This window comes from Macrotis lagotis, chromosome 6 (assembly GCF_037893015.1).
Source record: "Macrotis lagotis isolate mMagLag1 chromosome 6, bilby.v1.9.chrom.fasta, whole genome shotgun sequence".
NCBI classification, from domain to species: Eukaryota; Metazoa; Chordata; class Mammalia; order Peramelemorphia; family Peramelidae; genus Macrotis; species Macrotis lagotis.
In genome coordinates this window covers 71,414,045-71,436,214 of record NC_133663.1, presented here as the reverse complement: position 1 = coordinate 71,436,214, position 22,170 = coordinate 71,414,045, and the positions used below count along the sequence as shown (strand labels likewise).

Sequence of the window (22,170 nt, the reverse complement as noted above, 5' to 3'; positions counted from 1 at the left end):
TCCCCTCAACTAATCAGGCACCAGCCAGGCCAGTAATTGCTACCAGCCCAGCCTGCTGGGAAGACCCAAGGCTGCCAGCTCCCTTGCTGGGAATAGAATCGGATTTTAATTGGCTGCAAAGGCATCATAGCAGGAGGTCTGAGGGAGGTTTGGCTGTGAAGCAGGTGAGGGAAAGCTTCAAGAAGTCCCCCAATGGCAGCCCATTTCCACACCATGAGCACAGGCCGGTCTGGCCCATCCAACCCAGCCCAGGGATTTGAGAATTAGACCCGGAAAGGTGAATCTGCTGCTTCCAGCTAGTCCGGTCCCAAGGAATTTCTTCACTCTCAGCGCATCAAGTTCAACCAAATCAAGAGATCCTCCTGGGCGTCATCTCTGCACCTGCATCAAGCCCTCCTCTTCTGTTGACTGTGGAAATAACATAGTGTAACGACATGAGCATGGGGGACCTAGAGTCAGAAGATGTAGGTTCAAATTTCAGCTCTGCTACTTGCCTGTTTAACTTTGGGCTATTCATTATCTCTCTGGGTCTCAGTTTCCTCACCTGTACAATGAGGAAACTGACCTTGAGAGTCTTTAATCTCCTTTCCAATTCCTTTTCCAATGTTTCATGAATCCGTACTAACTCCATATATTTAAAATAGAATGCATAAGGCCAGTCATTACCATCAATCCTGGGTAGACAGTCCCATCTGCTAGTCTTCCTAGTGGATCTTTTCATCAAACCAATTTAAAAATTCATAGAACCCATGGAATGCAAGATGAATGTTCATCATGGTTAGACCAAAGGTTTCACAGAATCCTATGAGACAAAAGACAATCTGGTCTTATTTGCTTTATAGATTAATCACTAGCCCAGGCTTGTGCCCCAAACAATGCTTTGATACATGGGATGGTCTTAATATTTGTTGATTGATGATTGATTAATTCCAACAGGGGAAGCTATGAGAATTCCATCTCCCCTAGAGGGGAGAGCTCTCAACAAGGGAGAATAAAGTCTCAACTACCTGGTCTACATCACTACCTGTAACCTTCCTCTGCCTCCACCATAGGCTGGAGAAGAGGACATCATCCTTAAAGGAAACTCAACAAGCTTCTGGCAAAGCTAGGTGTCTCTTGGACTGAAGTCAGAGATAACTGATTTCATATCTGGCCTCAGACAGGAGGCTTGCTATGTGACCCCAGGCAAGAAGTCATTCAGTTTCCTCTGTAAAAAGAAGAAATTAATAGCACCCATCCCCCAAAGCTATTGTGAGGATCAGATGGGATAATAGTGCCTAGCATAGTATCCAGCAATAGATTAATAAACACTTATTCTCTTCCCCCAACAAATAAAGGTCCCAAGCCTTTATGATTGTATTCCACTATTATCCTGTGTCTGGAAAGTCTCCCCTGCTTCTTCTGTTGAATTTCTCTCCATCGTCTACAGATGCTAGTCATTGATGGATAGCTCAAGTGTCCCATGTTGATTCCCCCAATTGATATCTACATATCCCATACCTCATCTGATACATTGATCTACACCTCTCTAGTGTCTTTATCAAGTCATGTAATCTGGTACATCTATAATACACACAGAAGAGGATAAAATGAACATACAAGCTGGCGGGTGCTATTCAAGTCTTCATTGTATAGGTAAAGAAATGAAGGCAAGTCAAGCAACTCATAAAGGCCAGGAGAAAAGGGAGGAGATTTGAACCCTGTTCCATCTCACACTGAGTTCATGGCTATCCCTGTTTTAACACTGCCTCTGATACATGTGCCCACCATACATGTAATCAATCCATATATCCATCAAGAAGTGAACAGGAAAGGAAGCAAAAAGGAACACTAATTCTTCATCTTGCTTAGAATCCAGAAACAGATACAGAGCTCTCATATAATGGGGTATGGAAGATCTGGGTTCAAGTCCCACTCTGACTTTTAAGACTGATATAACCATGGATAATTCACTTTAAAGTATCAGTTTTCTCATCTGTAAAATGAGATTATTGGACTCCATGGTCTTTCTGGTTCCTTCTAGCTCTAAAGCCATAATTCTCTGATTCTTTAATACCCTCAAGAAAATTCCTACTATGTTCTTCACATGTAATTGAGTAAAAATAAAATATTTTAAAAAAGAAAATGTATGTATGTACCAGCTAGTCGGGTTTTAGTATAAATTGGTGGAAAAATTACCTACCCAAGAGGAAATCAGTTCATGTACTATGCCTTAACAGGCATCTAAACTCCCTAAAAAAGAAATCTCCATTTTAAACTTCTTGTTCATTCCTTGGACTGTAGCTTAGCATGTGTTTGACACATAGGAAGGCCTTAATAAATAATTGTTGTTTTTGTCTAGAGGAATAGGTAGGTGATACTCAGCATCTCCCCTTTCCTGGAAGTCTGAAAGAGCCAGATGGCCTTTCTTCACTTCAGGCTCATCCCTCAAAAGCCCAGGGCAGCTTCTCTTTATTGGGAACAGCAATCCTTGCCACTAAAACCAAGACCTCTGATCTAGTCCTCGGTGCCAGTGATGACTGCATCAAATCTCTCCCAACTGGACTGGCATCGCTTGGATAATTAGGACAACAGTAATTTAAAGAGATAGTTGGCTATACCAATTGACTAATCACTTCATAGATCCAATTTTCTTTCATCTCCTTAGTTTTTCACATGGAAAGCAAAGGAGGCAGGTATGTGGGGAAGGAGGGAGAAAGGGAGGAAGGATGAGGGCCATAGTCTGCCCCCGTCTGTGCCCAAAAAAGCTATTATTGTGGTTGGCCTTCCATGGGGAGCACGGAATCTGAATTTTATGTATTTTTTAGACTGTGTTCCAGGGGAAGGAGAAGCATTTGCCATTGGAAACAAACATAAAAAGTCAGGTCCTTGTGGGCAGGGACTTGCTCGGGGTCTCACATCTAGTCAGTGTCTGAGGCAGTGTTCAAACCTTTCTGATATAAGACCCAACCTCTATCCACTTCTCCAGCTATCTGCCTATGTATATATAGATATGTGATTTATCTATCTACTTAATAAATGATTGGTGGATATATTTAGTTCTTTGCATTTGAATCTCTAGTGCCTTACTCAACAACTTGCTAGTTATGTTGTTTTATTTCTCAATCCAAGTCTCTGATTTCATCAATGAAGGGAACTTCTGGTATGGAAACTCCTTCCACTTATCTAACTATTCTGTAGTTTAGAGAAAGGACTAAGGCATGAATCTAACCCATGATTTACCTTTGGATCTGGGTTTTCCTGATTCTAAGGTTAGCTCATAATTCTTTATTAGCTATGTATTATAGAAAATAGAGAGCAAGTCTTGCCAAGACCACCTGCATTTTGAATCCTGCCTCAGACATGAGCCAGCTGTGTGATGCTGGGCAAGTCATTTGATCTCTCTTATGCAAAGGTTTCTCATATATAAAATGGGGTAATGGTAGCTAACTCAGATAAAGCACTTTGATAGTTGCAAAACACTTTATATGTGTTAGTTATTTTGATGCTCAACAACTCTGGGAGAATGGGGAATAATATTGACTGAAATGAATTTATACCCAAGTGCTTTGCAAACCTTAAAATACACAGAGTACTTTTTATAGTCTATCTATAGCCATTATCATAACGCATTGACTTTTACTGTGCTCATAGTAGGCTCTTAATTCATATGATTGCTCATGAGCAGTATGGGACCTCAAAAATCATCTAGGGCAGCAGTTCTCAAAGTATGGTCTATGGACCCCTAACATTTTTAGAGGGAGCAGGTCAAAATTATTTTCATAATAATACTAAAAGGTGATCTACATAGCCCTTATAAGCAAAAGTCCTTGGAATCCTCAATGATTTATTTTTAATTTTTAATTTAATTTAAATATTTTATATATTTTTTCAAAGACATGTAATGGTAGTGTTCAACAATCATCTTTTTGCAAGGTTTTGAGTTTTACATTTTTCTTCTTCACCTTTCCCCCTGACAGAAAGCAATCTAATATAGGCTCTATATGTATAACCATGCTAAAAATAGATCCATATTAATCATGTGTCCTCAATAATTTAAAAAATAGTATAAAAGGGTTCTGAGACCAGAAAGTTTGAGAACTTTGGAGGCCAAACCCCTTTACTTTTCAGAGACCCTAGGAGCTTAAGTGATTTGCCTAAGGTCACATAAATAATAAGTCTCTAGATGAGAATTTGAATCCAGATCCTTTGACCCCAGAGTTCAGTACTGCTTCCCCATGTCATATGGCTTTCCCTTAAGTTCATTTAATTGAAATGACCCAATTTTTAAGGATTAGAGCAAAATTTATATAGATTCAGCAATCATTTATTAAATATATAGATATATAAATGATATATAGATATGTTCATATATCATATCTATATATACCTATGCAGCTAGCTGGCACAGTAGATAGACTTTGGACCTTGTTTTAGAAAGACTAGAATTTGAATCCTGACTTAGACTCTAGTCCTAAGACCCTGAGCAAGTCATTTAACCTTTGTCTGCCTCAGTTTCTTCATCTATAAAATAGGGGTAATAATCTTACCTACCTCTCAACATTGTTTTGAGATCCAAATGAGTTAACTTTGGATTGCAAAACTTAAAGTACTATATAAATGCTAGTTTATTATTATTATTGCTGTTTTTGTCATTCAATTGGACAGTCCCCAACCTTTACAGATAATTAACCTCTGGGATTCCTTGAAAAAAAAGCTTAGGGAACTGCAGAGAAAAATATGTCTGTGATTAAAATGTGTCAGAAATGACTAGTAACCCCACTCTGAACATGGATCCAGAAACAGAGCGGTTAGAAAGTTGGAAAGATTTGGATATAGATAGATAGATAGATAGATAGATAGATAGATAGATAGATAGATAGATATAGATATAGATATAGATAGATAGATACATAGATACATAGATACATAGATACATAGATACATAGATACATAGATAGATAGTTGGAGAAGTGGATAGAGGTTGGGTCTTATATCAGAAAGGTTTGAATACTACCTCAGACACTGACTAGATGTGAAACCCTGAGCAAGTCCCTGCCCACAAGGACCTGACTTTTTTTATTTGTTTCCAATGGCAATTGCTTTTCCTTCCCCTGGAACACAGTCTAAAAATACATAAAACTCAGATCCCATGCTTCCCATGGAAGGCCAACCACAATCATAGCTTCTTGAGCACAGACAGATGATGACTGCAGGTTGGGGACTGAAAACAACACTAATGATTTGGGAGACAACATTATTTCTGAAACTCTTAGACTATCTCCATCAGGGTCCGGAAGGAGGTTTTTGTCAAGGCAATGGAAGGAGATAGATTGGCTTTCTTAGGCTATCTCCATCAGGGTCCGGAAGGAGGCTTTTGTCAAGGCAATGGAAGGAGATAGATTGGCTTGGCCCAAAGACTGCCTACCATCTTTTTCCTCAGATTACCTCACCACTTCAGCAAATATACTTGAGATGGACATGCAGATAACAGAACCAAAAAAAATGAAAAATTCATGGTATGCTTATTTAAAAATAATTTTATTCATATGTTTCATTCTTCTATCACATACATTTTCCACTGTGTTTCTCCCCCTTCCATAGAGAAGCATTCATATAACATAAAGAGAAAAAAAAGGAGGAAAAAAGTTCAACAAAACTAAATGACTGAAAAAATTTCGTCATATTTAGTATTCCATATCTAAAGAAACCTCCTTCTACAAAGAAGCAGAGGGAAGAGATTTTTCATATTTCGTTTTTGGAGACAACCTTGTTCAATACAATTTCTTAGCATTTAGTATAAGTTTTAAATGTTTAATTTTATTAAGGATCATGGGGAATGTGGAGCTCTTGTAATAGGCCCTTGGAAGTGACTTCACATTTTAAAAAATTTAAAAGGGAAAGTAAAATTTAAAAGATAAGGCAGGCATCTCTGCATTTTCAGTGTTTTTCACATAATAAGAAATTTAAAATATTTTTTGTTGCTGAATTGAATAACTGTAGTTCCTCTACTCCAAGGTCCAATTTTTAAGTCTTGCAATCAAAAACTTGATTTTCATTCTCAGGTGAGTGATCATGCTCTAAGAAAAAAAGTAACTCCTACGTGCTAAACTCGGAAGAAACAGATTTATAAAGCAGAAGGCCAATTTATTTAGTCATTTATGGTTGGAAGTGTTTGGTGCCCAGAATACTCATGCATCTGACCAGGGCAATCCCTTCCAGGTCCTAAAACAACTAAGTAGACAAATTTAAAAATCAGGAGATTCCATGGGAAGAATTGCAGGCCATTTCACAAATTTGGGGGGGGGGGGTGTTGCATAGTTAGATGGCACCCAGGGCAAGTCACTTCACTGCTATTTGTTTCAGTTTTCTCATCTATAAAATGGGAATAATCATTTTTCTCCTGGGTTTGTTGTGAGGATCAAATGAAATATTTGTGAAAACTAATTGCTGGCAATTATCAGGCTACAGAAAATCTAGCTTTCTCCATAATAAAGGCTACATGTTTCTAGTGATTAAAAAAATTTAAATATATGCCCAATAGTTTCTCTTCTCTCCAAATGCTGTTTTATCAAGGGGAGTAATCACCACGGACAGTTCCCCTTGCTTCTCCATTTCTTGCCATCTAGACCAACTGCCAGAGAAAGACAGTACCTTCCAAGCTTTGTAGCCCAACTCCTGAAGCCATATCCTGGGAAGCAGCCCCTGTAGAGATGCAGCCTGGCTATTCTCCTGTGGGTTTTGAAGTCACAGCTACTAAAGACTGTTGCTATCAAAGTCCTTGGTATTGTCACATGGTTCAGTGCAGAAGTGGATATGATTTTATCAGTTCAAATAATATTAAAAGAGATTTATTACCAACTGTTTTGTGACTACAATATAAGAATCAAGGGATCTTTCTATCTGACTTGTAACTGAAACCTCATTTGTATGAAGGGGGAATGAAATATGCATTTATAGAGCAATATAGGCACTGTACTAAGCATTTTAAAAGTATCTCATTTGATCTTCACAACAACTATGCAAGGTAGGCAGGCAGTAGTATTTTTCACATTTTACAGTTGAGATAATTGAGGCAATCGGAGGTTAACTGACTTGCCCAAGGTCAAATAGCTAGAAAGTGTATGATGTCAGATTTGAACTAGCATCTTCTTGACTCTACGCACTCTGTCCACCCCAAATTCCTCATCTAACTTCTTCAATAACGTCAGAGGTGTTTTCTCCTCCTTTAGAATATGAGCTCCTTGAGAACTTTTTTTTTCTATTTGCATCCTTAGCACTTAGCACAATATTTGATCCATAGTTGGCACTTCATGAATGCTTATCATTCATATATTCATCCTTGTAGTCTAGCAGTACAGATTCTACATAATGTTGCTGTAGTTGATGCCACTTCACAACAATGCCACTCACAACCAAAACCTACCTTATGTCATGCAAAAGGAGGCTTTATTAGAAATCTATGTGAGGTTGTCCCTGGGAAACCATTCCATTTTTTGAATGGTGGGAAATAAAAAAGTATTCAATTAGAAAATGATTACTGGGCAAGCAACTGACAGTGCCAGTGAATCAGCTAGATGTCATCATATTGCATATAGCACCAGCCCTGGAGCCAGGAAGACTTTTCTTTCTGAGTTCAAATGTGGTCTTAGACACTTGCTAGCTGTGTAGCCCTAGGAAAGTCATTTAATCCCATTTGCCTCAGTTTCCTCATCTATAAACTGAGCTGGAGAAGGAAATATCAAATTACTCCAGTATCTTTGCTAAGAAAATCTCAAATGGGATCACAAAATGACTGAACAAGGGTGGCTAGGTGGCGCAGTGGATAAAGCACTGGCCCTGGAGTCAGGTGTACCTGGATTCAAATCCAGTCTCAAACACTTAATAATTACCTAGCTGTGTGGCCTTGGGCAAGCCACTTAACCCCACTTGCCTTACCAAAAAACCTAAAAAAAATTGACTGAACAACAACAAAATGAATCAAAGGGGATGGCTCTAACCTCCCACCTTTTCCTAATTCTTTACTTCCAGATCCATTTCTTCCTTCAGTTTCACCCAAGCTCAGGAATAAACTCCCAGGAATCGCTGAGTCACAGAAAGGTATAGGAGACGGGGCAGGTTTGCCCTGTAGTGATCCCCAGGGTCCTAAATAAATATTTCCAAATTCACCTAGAAAGAGACCTTCCTCAGTATTGGGGCATAGACTCCTTACCCCATTTTTCAGTGTCTGAGATTACAAGCCAACTCCAGTGGGATTCCGTACCATCCCACTGTTCACTCACACTCTATGTGGTTTCTCATTTGTAGCTTCCTCTATAAGCCACTGGAATCCATGAAGGCTTTCAAGCCAGCGCAGTCAACTAAAAATAAAGACACCATCTGTAGTGGCTCCAATTCAGCCATTCTCCTGGCACAAAGGGTGACTGTGAACTCGGAGTTAGGTGTCAGCAGTAGAAAAGTTGAGAGTCAACAACAGAGAGACAGAAAGGAAAACAACTCAATCCCCTCCTTTCCCCCATTCCCTTCTCCTGTTCTGATGGGGCAGGGAAAGCATGAGAATGGGCATCTGGGATCAATATGTGGAAAACTGACATTAAACATCAGCTTTCCTCTGCAATTTCAAAGTTTTCTCATTCTGTCTTAGTTTCCCCTTTTGTTGAAATAGACATAATTTTACCCAGTTGGAATTCCAAAAAACACTTTAATAGAAGGTATACATATATATATATATATGTATACATATATATACACATGTATATGTATATTATGTATATATGTATATGTATATGACCCTCCTATATTGTGCCTATATCTATATATCTGTATTGGCACAATATAGGAGAGTCATGGAAAAAAATTTAACTACAGGCTGCTGCTCTTCTAAGTTTCATGATCCTATTTCATGTCAAGGCCATCACCACAAAAATCCTATGGAAATACTACTTTGTATAATCCCGGTAATGGCAGTTTTACCTCTCTTTTCATTTAGTCAACCATTGCCCTACATGAAACCATAAGCCTGTGGCTTTAAAAAGGTAAACCATAGGCATGCAACAGATTTCAAATAGAGATCCCCAACATTTCTTTGCCAAGGAGATAATCTTAATTTCCTTTTAGTCTTGGGATGGACAAAGAGTCTGGGGTCTGGGGTGATGCTAACATTAGTAATTGCTAACCAAGATGGATCGGTGCCTAAGCAAGTTTACAGTGGCGTCAACTAGAGTAGAGATCAACAAAGGAAGGTTCTGAGATTTGTTGGAAGATTGAAATCAACATGCTAAGGAGCCTTGATGTCATCATCATAACTGACATTTTCATTACAATTTGTAAAATGATTTAAATATATTATCTCATTTGATGCTCATAGACTGAAGTGATGTGCAATTAGTATCCTCATTTTCCTGTTGAAGAAACATGAAGGTACAGAGAGCTGAGATGACTTGCCCAGGGTCACACAACTAGGAAGTGTTTGATTTAGGATTTGAGTTCTAGCCCACCTAATGCCATACCCTCAGTTCTATTCATGTCACCACAGTGTCCTTCTGGGTGCATCTGTATGGGTATGTATGAATCTGTATGTCCAGATATACACATAAATGGAATGGGGAGGGGTCAAGATCTTAGAATGATACTACATTATGTACTAATGGGCACTTAATGCTATCTGATAATGGTACATAATGGAATCTAAATTATTTTCATATCCTACATTAACTTCTCCTCATAGTCTTTGCTTTGGTTCATTTTGGGACCTTGATTCTTGAGCTCTCTTCCCCCCACCAAATAATGATTGAAAAAAAGACTGTGGAGCATACAAGATAGAACTGGACCTGGAGTCAGTAGAGACCTTGATTTGAATTCTACCTCTTAACTAGCTGTATGGCCATTGGGCAAGTCCCTTCATCTGTCTGAAACTCAGTTTCTTTATCTGACAAAATGTAAACTGCTGCAGAGTAAGTACTGTTTCATTTTTTTCTTGTATTTGTATTCTCAACATTCTGGAGAATATCAGTACATAGACGATTAACAAATGTTTATTGATTGACTGAGATATAAAATCAGGGTAATATTAATTCTAATTCCTCACAGAATTGTTGCAAATTTTATGAGCAAATCCATGTTAAAAGCTATATAAATGTCAAATAGTAATAATATAATGATTCCATAAAAGCACTATTCTTCAATTATTCTATTCTTTGGAAAAAAATGCTTGATTGATTGATTGAGACTAATTGGACCAATCCTGTTCTCTATGCCCAACTCCAACTGAGAGAGGAGGAGGAGAAGGAGAAGGATTAGGGTAGTGGTAAAAGGAGAAGAAAAAGAATAGGAATAGTTACTCAAAAGGCTCATCTTAGGATATGATACGTAACTAACAGTTTTCAGATAAATAAATGATGGAATGAAGTCCTGTTTTATTTCTTCTATCTCAAACCATGGAAACACAATAACCATGGAATTCATTGTCAATGTTTATAACAGTATGGCACCTCAGATTTTGGATCCTGTTATGTCTTAACATAGAAGTCAGTATGGAGCTGCAGTTTGCCCTTGAGGTGGGCTGGTCCCATGAAGGCAAGGTCACAAAGATTAGTGTCTTCTATCTTCTCTTTCTCATACATTTACCTTCTGGCCTAGCCTTTCAGATGAAAGATGCTCCACAAAACTCTACAGAATAAACAAACCAACATAACCTAACATGGCCTGACATCCTATACACATTCATTAATATACATGTATGATTTCCTTTCTCACCAATTTGTTCTTATACAATTTTCTCTGAAACTTCTACCTATGTCATACTCATGGATGCATCCATTTTTTTTATCCTAAATCCATTTCTTCAAAAGAAAGAAGAGAAGTGAGCAGGGATAAAGAAAGATGAGAGGAAGGAATGGGAGTGAAAAGGAAAGAAAGATTAGAAAAAAGAAGATGAGAGAAGGAAAAGGAGGGTAGGGAAGATGGAGGGAGGAAAAGAGGGAAGAAGAGGAAAGGAAAGGAGGGGGGAGAATAAGAAAATGGGGATAAAAGTCTTTCCTGGGATTCTATAAATCACATATATCCTCTTCCACTATCTTAATACAATTTTTCTTTTCCTCTCTAATATATATATATATAGATATATATATATATATATATATATATATATATATCTTTTGTCTTCATCTCTTACCTTTCAAAACAGGCAATTACAAACTTTTTTCCACTAAACCTCACTTCTATTGGACAACTAGATGCTTTCAATATGCCTCCCTTTGCTGGAGATGGGGGTGGGATTGATTTCTAAGTGTCCAGATGAATCCAACACATCTCAGTAGTGCCCCTGGAGGAGGTGGGACAACACAGACTCACCCATATGGAAGCCCAAATTTCCATCTGAGAAAACCTGAATGGATTGTGCCATCTGGTCTCTGTGAATGAATGGTCCCACCCCAGGGTGATGGCAAGCGGTTGGTTCCCTGGTTCCCACTGGCAGCCCTTGACACTCATGGTGACTCACACTGGGCTTTATGCTGCCAGGCTGAGGGATGTTTATGAATCTGTTGTTTTATATAGCCAGGGAGAGTGTCTCTTCAATGGAGCCCATCCAGATAGCTTCTTTTTATACAGCAAAATACAGAGGGGGAGAAGATAAAAGAGATAGAGGTAAGAAATATGATATGGAGAAGGTTTCTATTTTTAAACTCTTGCCAGTTTCTAGTTTTATGGAAGAAGAGGGAGGAGGAGAAAAAGACAGGCAGACAGAGACAGAAAGAAATAATCAGAGCACTGGCCCTGGAGTCAGGAGTACCTGAGTTTAAATCAGGCCTCAGACAATAATACCTAGCTGTGTGGCCTTGGGCAAGCCACTTAACCCTACTGCCTTGCAAAAATCTAAAAAAGAAAAGAAAAGAAATAATCAGAGACAAAGGATAGAGACAGAAAGAGGTGAGATAAAGAGATAAAGACAGACAGAGAGAGAGAGACAAAGAAGAAAAGCTTTAAAAGAGGGGAGAGAAGGAGGGAGGGAGAAATAGAGGGGAAGGGGGGATATGACTCTTAAGAAATAGAGAAATAAAGAGAAATAGAAAAAAAAGAGTGATTACACAGAATCAGAGAAGCAAGTCCAGTTGGGGAATAGGGAAGGATTGCCCTACTCTTTCCCCAAATATTTCAACTGTTGACTCAGAAGAGGTTAGAGAGGGCCCTGTGAGACATGAATTTCTTATATTTTATACCAATCATACCCCCCAAACACACACATACACATTCTTGAACTTTTTATTTTGGTAAAATTATTTTTCTTCAAAGAAGTGAACTCAAAACAGACACTGGAAAGGGAGACAAGAAGGATGAGAATGAAGAGATCCTTATATCCTAGCAAAGCCACTTTAGTCAGACTGTAACCTTCCTCCCTTCTAATTACTTCCATCTTCCACTTCCAATTTCCTGCACTATAAAATGGGGAGGCTCCTAGATCTAGGAGGTTCTATGATTCAGGGTTTGAATTTCCTCTCCCAAACCTAATGAGCAATGAAGAAGTAGAAAACAGAAGGAAGAGGGAGGAATTCCTAAGGAAACTCACTGGAGACTCCTTACTAAATCAACCTTTGCAAAACTGAGAACTGGCTGTATTATGACATGGTTTTAAATTAGTCACTCTGGTTAGTCAACTCTGGTCATATTATAACAAAGCAGTCACAGTGGACCCTAGAGTCTTCTCAGGATCCCTTTGCTTCTGTCTGCACAAACATAGCAGAATCAGTCAGTTGAGGTCACAGGGTCAGAATATGGGAATCCCAGGATATTTTACAGCAGAATAATGGAGTAGATTCAAAATGGGTTGTGAGCATGGCAGAGTCAGATGCACAGCCTAGTCATGTTAGTCCCTCAATCATCTGTATCAGCACCGAGGGCTTGCAGATTCTAAGACTCAAAGCGAGTCACAATCTATCTGTCTTAGGTTCTTCATCCTTAAAATAGGGACAAAAATTGCACTTACCTATTAAAGTTGTGAGGATAAAATGAGAACATATGCAAAGCTCTTTGTAAACCTTAAAAAGCTATATAAATAATATTGTTATTGTTGGTATATTTTAAAAGACTATGTATATTATTTCCTTTCACCCACAAATATAGAAAATAGTTCAATTTTTCAAATGAGGAAATTGAGGCTCAGAAAGGTTAAGTGATTTACATAAGATCACATAACTGGAACATGTTAGACATCAATCCTCTTTTGCTATACTAAAAATATATGCATAATAATAATAATGTTGTCACTAGATTATAGGGACAAGGCTAAAAGTACTTAGCATTTAAATCTCCATTCACAAAGTGGTTCAAGGCTACCTTTCTAGTTTTATTGTACATCCTTCCACTTCACAACTTTTAGATTCCAGCCAAATGAGCTTAGTTACCCAACTCTGCACTAAGTCTCTTGCCTCTCTAACTATGCTTAGTCTGTCCACACTGGAATTCACTACATCCTCACCTCTACATTTTATAATCCCTGACTTTATTTCAAAGTTCAGTTGTTATTTCTGATGCTGTTAGTGCTTTCTTTCTTCTTCCTTATCAAATATATACTCATCTGTTTACATATTGTAAACAAAAACTCCCTGAGAACAGGTACTTTTTTGTCACTGAACCCCTTTAAAGTGTGTAAGGCAAGAAGAGAGACTCTTATGGGTTAGAAAAGGAAAGAAATGTTAACAGGTGATCAAAGGAGTGACCATGGAGAATTTTTATTACCATACCATGATTTCCAGGCAAATTTCTTAAAAGCAAATATATCCAAGTCATTCATATTTGGTTGAGATTTTTTAAAAATAGTCTTATGTGCCAGGAATCTAAAAATAGACTCTCTAATAAAACCAACATTTAATGAATCTATGTTCCAAGTCAAATTTAACAGTGAAATAAAAAACAGCTCACCACCTGAGATAGTACTAACTTGATTACATTGAGTTTTGACCCCTTTACCAGCATCACAGACTCATTTATCTTCTCTGACATATTCTTGGGATATTTCCATTCAGTGGGATGACAATATTAATAAGCTCCATTGATTTACTAAGTTCATTATTAATCATTATTAATTGCTCAAATCCATCCTACACTGGAAATTAGCTTCAAATGTCTGATGCTTTCAATGACAGATTGTGTAATAGTGTCTTCTTGAGCAACTGTTTCAGGACAATGGTCAGGCCTCTTCCTGTAGCATGAGTCACCAGTCTAGCTAGTTTGCACAATTAAGAGAAGAGGGGTGGCTGTGGCCTGGCTCCATCTGTGGGGAGCTATATCCTGCTATTAAGGGCTATATAAACTGAAGAAATTGAATTAGATGATTGATAATGTCTTTCCAGCTACAAATCCAGATATTCTCAGGGAATTTAGGGTCAGAGTGGTTAAGTGAGCTGTCTAGGATCACACAGCTAATTAAGTGTCACAGGCAAAATTAAAACCCAAGTATAATTGACTCCAAGTCCATACCTCTCTCTGCAGCACCAAACTGTGTGAGGCACAGTCCTTTTCATCTCTAAATCTATGATCTTCTGATCCTATCATATTGTTCTGGAGGGGAAAAGGATTGGAAGAGATACAATACTGACTCAAACTTTTGAAACATGGTGAGCAACTGACTCGATATAGTCACTAACCTTCTCACTATTCTCTTGACTTGAATGAACCAAGTGTGAGATCTATTGTCCCTAGGGCTCTTGGAAGTGTAGAGAACAACTGAATGGACAAAGAAGAGGACAACTTTTTCCTGCCCATTTATAAAATTGTTGTCCCCCACACTTTAAAAAGTATTTGCTTCTTTTTTTAAGATTTTTTTCAAGGCAATGGGGTTAAGTGGCTTGCCCAAGGCCACATGGCTAGGTAATTATTAAGTGTCTGAGGTCAGATTTGAACCCAGGTACTCCTGACTCCAAGACTGGTGCTCTATTCACTGTGACACCTAGCTGCCCCTTTTTGCTTCTTTTTTAAGGGGTTTGTACAAAGACCTCGACTATTGGGCCAAGGACTCAATATTTGACAAAAAGTGCTGGAAAGTGTGATTAAAACATAAAAGATTACATAATAAAATAGAGGAGCAAAGAACAGGCTAAGAGTTCATGACCCATCAAGTAATATAATCAAAGAATGTAAAATGGATATTTTAAAAATATAAAACTAAAAGGACTTTTGTATCTCCCATACTCAAAACAGCTTCTCTGATAAAGGTCTCACACCTAAAATATAAGAGAAATCAATTCAATTTTATTAAAAAATCTATTTCCTTAGCAGATAAAATGATAAAGGATATGAACAGTCATTGTTAAAGGAAAAATGTCCAAATTATAGCAATATTTTTAAAAATGCTCCAAATCACTAGAAATTAGAGAATTCTAACAACCTTGAAGCTCTGCCTCATACCCAGAAAAGGCAAATGGCAATTGTTGGAAGGGCTGCAGGAAATTGGGCAAATTAATGCACTATTGGTGGAGCTGTAAATTGGTCCAGAGATTCTTGGAAAGAAATTTTGAATTATGCCTTCCAGAAGTTTATGATCAGTAAGCATTATATAGAAGGCCTGTAAGTAGGCCAGAGGAGAGTGAGAACAGGTATACCTGGAGCACACAATCCTTAAGGTCCCATTTCCTTATGGGAGGGAGGGAGAGACATAGAGAAAACCATTATTTAGAATGCAGTTTTCAACGCACCAGGGAGCTTAGGGGCCTTCAGGTTTGGGGATATTGAAGCAAAAGTCCTTTTGGTCTTTCTCTGTCTTTATATGTGGAACCCTGGACTCTAACGAGAGTTAGATTGATTCTCCGAATGTGACAAAAAAAGGAATGGAATTACTCTCTGGGAAATATTAGGGGATGGAAGAGGTAGTTCAATTCAAACTTTATTCCTTATTCCTCAGTATTTTTTTTCTTGTTCAGGGGTGGGATAGAACTCAGGAAGAGGCTGAGCTGTACTAAGTCTGCCTTGACATCTTGGCCTGGAGGAAAATTGGGAGGAACACAGAAACCGTGTACAAATTCTGCCTCTTTCGCTTACCACTTGTCAGTTGGCTGGAGTTAAGTGAATTTCCCTCTTTGGAACATGACTAGCTGGTTTTTAAGGTACCTTCCATAAAATACTCATAGTTTTCGCCCTTGCTTCAGAGCAGGACTGTATTACGGTTTTTTCAAGACCATTTGAGCTCTGGGTAGATGAGCCATTTTCCATTGAAAGGAAGTATTTTTCTTGGGTTCATTTCTAGCCTCATTTTCCAGCGCAGCCAGGCAGCCCAGGCAAACAAGTCCCTTGCTGACTGTTTCCCCCGTTTCGGTAAAAAACAAAGAGCTCTCCTTGGTGCTGATTCTCCAACAGCCAGAAGGCCAAGTGAGCGGCAGGCTCCGCTGGTGGCGGCGGGCGGGAGCGACATTTAAGGACAGCCCCTCGGCATCGGAGGCTGCAAAATGTCAAGAGTGATTGGAAAGGTCACTTGCCTTGCCATGTTTCAGCTGCTTCCAGGAGACAAGGCCTCCTACTTGGGAGCGGTTTTTAGCTCGTTTCCCAGAGAGGAAATCACAGAACCAGAAAAAGTAAATTGGAAGAGAGGAATAAGCAATAGACGGGGAAGGTGGGGAAGCTCCTCTTCCTCCTCCCCTTCCTCCGCCCAGCTCCTCCCCACCCCACCTCGCCCCAACCTGCCCCACCATCACTAAAAAAAACCCTCTCTTATGTGAGACATATCTGCAGTTAGAGACTCAGGTATGATGAGAGAGACTTAGATGCCCCCCACCCGCCCTCCAATAATCAATCAATAAGTTTGCTTATTGTGTCAGATACTATCATAAATGGTAAGGATACAATGGAAAGTAAAAAAGCAAAGCACCGGCCCTGGAGTCAGGAGTACTTTGAAGCTGTGTGGCCTTGGACAACTCACTTGACCCCATTTGCCTTGCAAAAAAAAAAACCTAAAAAAAAAGAAAGTAAAAAACCAACCAGAGAGGGTAGCTAGGTGGCACAGTGGATAGAGCACCAGCCCCTGGAGTCAGGAGTACCTGAGTTCAAATCCGACCTCAGACACTTAACAATTACCTAGCTGCGCGGCCTTGGGCAAGCCACTTAACCCCATTGCCTTGCAAAAAAAAAAAAGAAACCAAAAAACCCCCAACCAAACAGCCAAAACCAGTTCCTACTCTCAAGGACCTCACATTCTAATGGAAAAGATAAGATGAAAGTAACTACATAGACCCAAAATATATAAAAGAGAAAATGGGAGGTAATAAGCAGAATTAGTTCTGACATACAACACAGAAGTAGGTAAAGCAAGGTGGATGCACATGGGACAGGAATAAAAAGCAGTATGTAATCAACTAATCAATAATCAATCAGTCAACAAACACATATTAAGCATCTATTGTATGCCAGGCAAAATTAGAAAGTAAAGGATGGCCTCTGCCTCTGGAACAGGACTCTGGGGCTCTGACCACATTCAGATCCTGATCGCAGTCTAGGCCCCCCCATAGAACAACAGGGCCCCCCCCACCTCAGCCCGTGACAGAGGGGGGTGCTTATGGTCATTCACAGACCAGGAGGGAGGACAGAGCAACACACACTGAGACCCTTGTGGGAGTGTCCCAAAAGCTCAGCAGGCACCCCAAAACCAGGCCCAGGCTGGGAAAATGAGCAAGCAGAGAAACAAAAAGAAGACTATTGAGAAATATTTTGCAAATGAGCCCAAGAAGGATCAAAATACTCAGTCTGAAGATGAGGAAGCACAAGCTCCTGCATCTAAAGACTCCAAGAAAAACAGAAATTGGGTGCAGGCTATGACAGAGCTCAAAAAAGACTTTGAAAATCAAATGAGGGAATTGGAAGAAAAACTGGGAAAAGAAATAAGAGAGATGCAGGAAAAACATGAAAATGAAGTCAGCAGCTTAGTCAAGGAAATCCAAAAAAATGCTGAAGAAAATAGCATGCTAAAAACCAGCTTAGGTCAAATGGATAAAACAGTTCAAAAAGTTATTGAGGAGAAGAATGCTTTAAAAAGCAAAATTGGCCAGATGGAAAAAGAGATAAGAAAACTCTCTGAGGAGAACAAATCCTTCAGACAAAGAATAGAATTCAGGGAGATTGATGAATTTACCAGAAATCAGAAATCAATACTTCAAAACCAAAAAAATGAAAAATTAGAAGAAAATGTGAAATATCTCATTGAAAAAAACAACTGATATGGAAAACAGACTTAGGAAAGATAATTTAAAAATTATTGGAATACCTGAAAGTCATGATCAGGAAAAGAGCCTTGACATCATTTTCAAAGAATTACTACAGGAAAATTGCCCTGATATTCTAGAAGCAGAGGGCAAAATAGAAATGCAGAGAATCCACCGATCCCCCCCTGAGAAAGAGATCCCAAAAAACCAACCCCTAGGAATATTATAGCCAAGTTCCAGAACTCCCAAGTCAAAGAGAAAATATTACAAGCAGCCAGAAGGACACAGTTCAAATATCGTGGAGCTGCAGTCAGGATCACACAGGACTTAGCAGCAACTACATTGGAAGCTCATAGGGCTTGGAATACAATATAGCAGAAGGCAAAAGAGCTTAGAATGCAGCCAAGAATGAACTACCCAGCAAGGCTGAATGTCCTCTTCCAGGGAAAAAGATGGACTTTCAATGAACCAGGGGAATTTCAAATGTTCCTTTTGGAATGGCCAGAGCTGAACAGAAGGTTTGATCTTCAGATACAGGACTCAGGTGAAGCATGGAGATTGGAGGAGAGGGGGGAAATATGAGGGACTTAATGAGGATGAACTGCATGTATAGAAAAATGATACTGATAATATTCATATGAACCTTCTCAGTTAATAGAGCAGGTAGAGGGAGCTTTTATAGTTGAAGCACAGGAGAAAGCTGAATTCGAAGATAAAATATGGTGTAAAAATGGAGTCAATAGAAAAAAAGGGAAATGGAATGGGAGAAAGAAAAAGGAGACGGGGAATAGTCCAAGATATTTCACATAATAAGATTTTTTTTATTACAATGAGCTATTGTAATGACATGGAAGGGGGGAGGCAAGGGGGAATAAGGGAACCTTTGCTCTCATCAGAGATGGCTAGGAGAGGAAACAGCAAATATACTCAATTCGGTATAGACATCTGGAGCAAGAAGGAGGGGGGAGCAGGGGGAAGGGGTGGGGATGTGAATAAAGGAGGAGAGGATGGACCATGGTGGGGAAAGTGGTCAGATATAACACATTTTCTTTTTTACTTCTTGCAAGGGGCTGGGATTGGAAGGCCTGCCCAGGACCATAGGGCCAGGTGGATTCTGGGCCTAAGGGGTGGTATGGGGGCTCAGGGCCTCTTGGCCCCAGGACCAGGGATCTGTCTGCTGCGCCACTCAGCTACCCTACAGCAGAGTCAGAGTGAAAGGAGAGAGAAAATAGAGTACATGGTAGTGGAGAAATAAGAAAGGAGGGAGTTGCAATCAGCAATGGCAACATTGGAAAAATATGGAAGTAACTTTTGTGATGGACTTATCATAAAGAATGTGATCCACCCATGACAGAGTTGTTGGTGTTGGAACAAAGACTGAAGCACATTTTTTGTTATTATAATTTGGGGGAGGGTGCAGGGCAAGTGGGGCTGGGTGGCCTGCCTGGGGCCACATAGCAGGGTGATCTTTGGGTGTCTGGGGCCGGATTTGGACCCAGGTGCTCCTGGCTCAAGGGCCAATACTCTGTCTGCCACTCAGCCACCCCTACTATTATTACTATTTTATTTTATTTTATTTTGGGTCTTTTTTTTCCCTTCATTTTGCTTTTTGCAGGGCAGTGGGGATAGGGTGGCTTGCATGTCACACGGCTGGGTGATTGTTGGGTTTATGAGGCTGGATATGGACTCGGGTGCTCGTGGCTCCAGGGCTGGTGCTTCATCCATTGCACCACCTGGCCATATCTACAATTTTTCCTATTATTTTTTTTAATTTTAATTTTTTTTCTCTCCCCTTTACTTTTTTCACCCAAGCAAGTCTATCTATATTCATGGGGGGAGGGGTATTTTGTTTACTTGCAAACAAGAATATTTTATTAATGTAAAAAAAATTTGTACAAAATGAGAATAAAAAATAAATTAAAAAAATAAAATCCCATTATCCTATTAAAAAAGAAAGTAAAGGATGGAGTGGAAGGTGATAGAAAAATTGTTATTGACAGAAATTATTAATTCCTCATGTAATGCTACTTGACAAGTCCCTTAGCAATATCAGAATTCCAATTCTTACTTTTAAGATCCTTAAATCACTGAATGGGTGTTGCCTCAGACAGAGACATATCAAAGATCTTAGTTTAAAAAGGTCAAGGTCCCTCACTGCAATGGGGCTATCACCAGTAGTCCTGATCCATAGCTGACCACTGAACCCAGATGGTGCTACAGTAGTGAGGGTAAAGACTTAAAGGTAAAGGGTAAAAGACTTTGCACTTAAATCCAATTCACTTGCAAGTCAAGATATCACCCTATTATTGTCATTGATCCTTTTCCAGAAAGAAGGTCCAAACAATAGCTCAAGATAATATCATTAGATCAGTTACAAAAGTAGGTCCTAATGTCCTTATACCCTTTCCCTAGGGATTCATGACATGAAGGGTAAAACAGTCAGAATAACATGGTTTACTTTGCTGAGTGACAAGGGTAACTGGGATCTCATGGCCAGGCCTGGCTACCTCTTGAGAAAATTCCCAAGGTGAAAGGTTTACTACCCAGCTATCTCAATTAAAGATACTTTATTCCTCAACTCGAGACTTTGGTTCATTTCAGGTTTTGACAAAAAGAGAGATTTCTGGATCTGGAGTCAGAAGTATTGGGTTTGAAGAAGGATTCTGCTATTTCCCATCTGTGTGGTGTTAGATAAATCTCAGTCCTTAGATCTATAAATTTGAAGAGCTTTAAACTACATGATCTCTTGAGTCCCTTCTAGCTAATATATACATTTATACATAAAATATATATTTATATAGCATTTACAAATAACACTTCATTTGATCCTCATAATGATTCTATGAGGGAGGCACTAGTATTAACCCTGCTTTACAGTTCAGAAAACTAAAGTAGGCAGAGGTTTAGTGACTTATCCAAAGTCACATAGATAGTAAGTTTCTGAGGTTAGTTCTTAAATCAGGTCTTCCTGATTCCAAATCTGGTACTCTATTCCTTCTGCTACCTATCTCTAAAACTGATACTGCATGATACAAGGGGATAATAAATAATACACCTCCTAACTCAGTATTAGGAGGCTCCAAGAAAGTATGGGAGAGAAGAGTTATTAGTCTGACTACCAAACTGAAGATCTTCAGAGCCATTGTGCTGACCTCATTGCCATATGCCTGTGAAACCTGGACAGTCTACCAGTGCCATGTCAGGAAATTGAATCTCTTCTATTTAAATTGCCTTAGGAAGATTCTGAAAATCACCTGGCAGGAAAAAATATCAGACACTGAGGTCCTTTCTCAAACTAAACTGCCAAGTATTCAAACAATACTATAGACAGTGCAACTTTGATGGGCTGGACATGTTGTTAGAATGCCAGATGTAGGGGTGGCTAGGTGGTGCAGTGTATAGAGCACCAGCCCTGGAGTCAGGTGTACCTGGGTTCAAATCCGAGCTCAGACACTTAATCATTACCTAGCTGTGTGGCCTTGGGCAAGCCACTTAACCCCATTGCCTTGCAAAAACCTAAAAATTAAAAAAAATAAAAAAATAGAATGCCAGATGTATGCTTACAAAAAAAAATACTTTATGGAGAACTCACATAGGGCAAATGCTCACAAGAGGGTCAGAAGAAGCATTACCAAGACACCCTAAAGGTTTCACTGAAGAATTTTAGTATTGATTGTACAGCATGGGAGACATTGGCATAGGACTGGCAAGCATGGCATTCCCTCATCAATGAAGTGCTGCACTCCATGAGGAAGGCAGAATTGAAGCATCTCAAAGGAAACGTGACATCCGTAAGTTTAGAGTACCCACCCCAGGCATTCACATGGGGTGGCCCATGTGTGGCCAAACTGTGGTAGAGTTTTCTGAGCTCATATTGATCTGATCAGTCACAGTCAGTGAGACAATGTAATTTGTCTAATTCGTCATTTGGGTCTTCTTTGATAACAAAGGACAAGAACTAACCAATCAATATATCTCCTTAATATACATTGTGTCATTTGATCCTCCT

At 39.2% G+C, this 22,170-nt stretch overlaps 1 protein-coding gene and 1 long non-coding RNA gene across 3 annotated transcripts in view; both read right to left on the bottom strand.

Moving 5' to 3' along the window:
• The window catches only part of MARCHF4 (membrane associated ring-CH-type finger 4), a 132,867-nt gene that overhangs the window by 54,448 nt on the left and 56,249 nt on the right, over positions 1-22,170 (bottom strand). The window lies entirely within an intron of this gene.
• Positions 88-11,542, bottom strand: LOC141491699 (uncharacterized). 2 transcript variants are annotated; one of them, XR_012469713.1, is made up of 3 exons: positions 11,153-11,542; positions 667-802; positions 88-408 (listed from the first exon to the last, which is right to left on the bottom strand). It is a non-coding gene; the product is annotated as an uncharacterized LOC141491699 (long non-coding RNA). The 2 variants fall into 2 exon arrangements; XR_012469712.1 differs by having other exon boundaries at positions 11,332-11,540.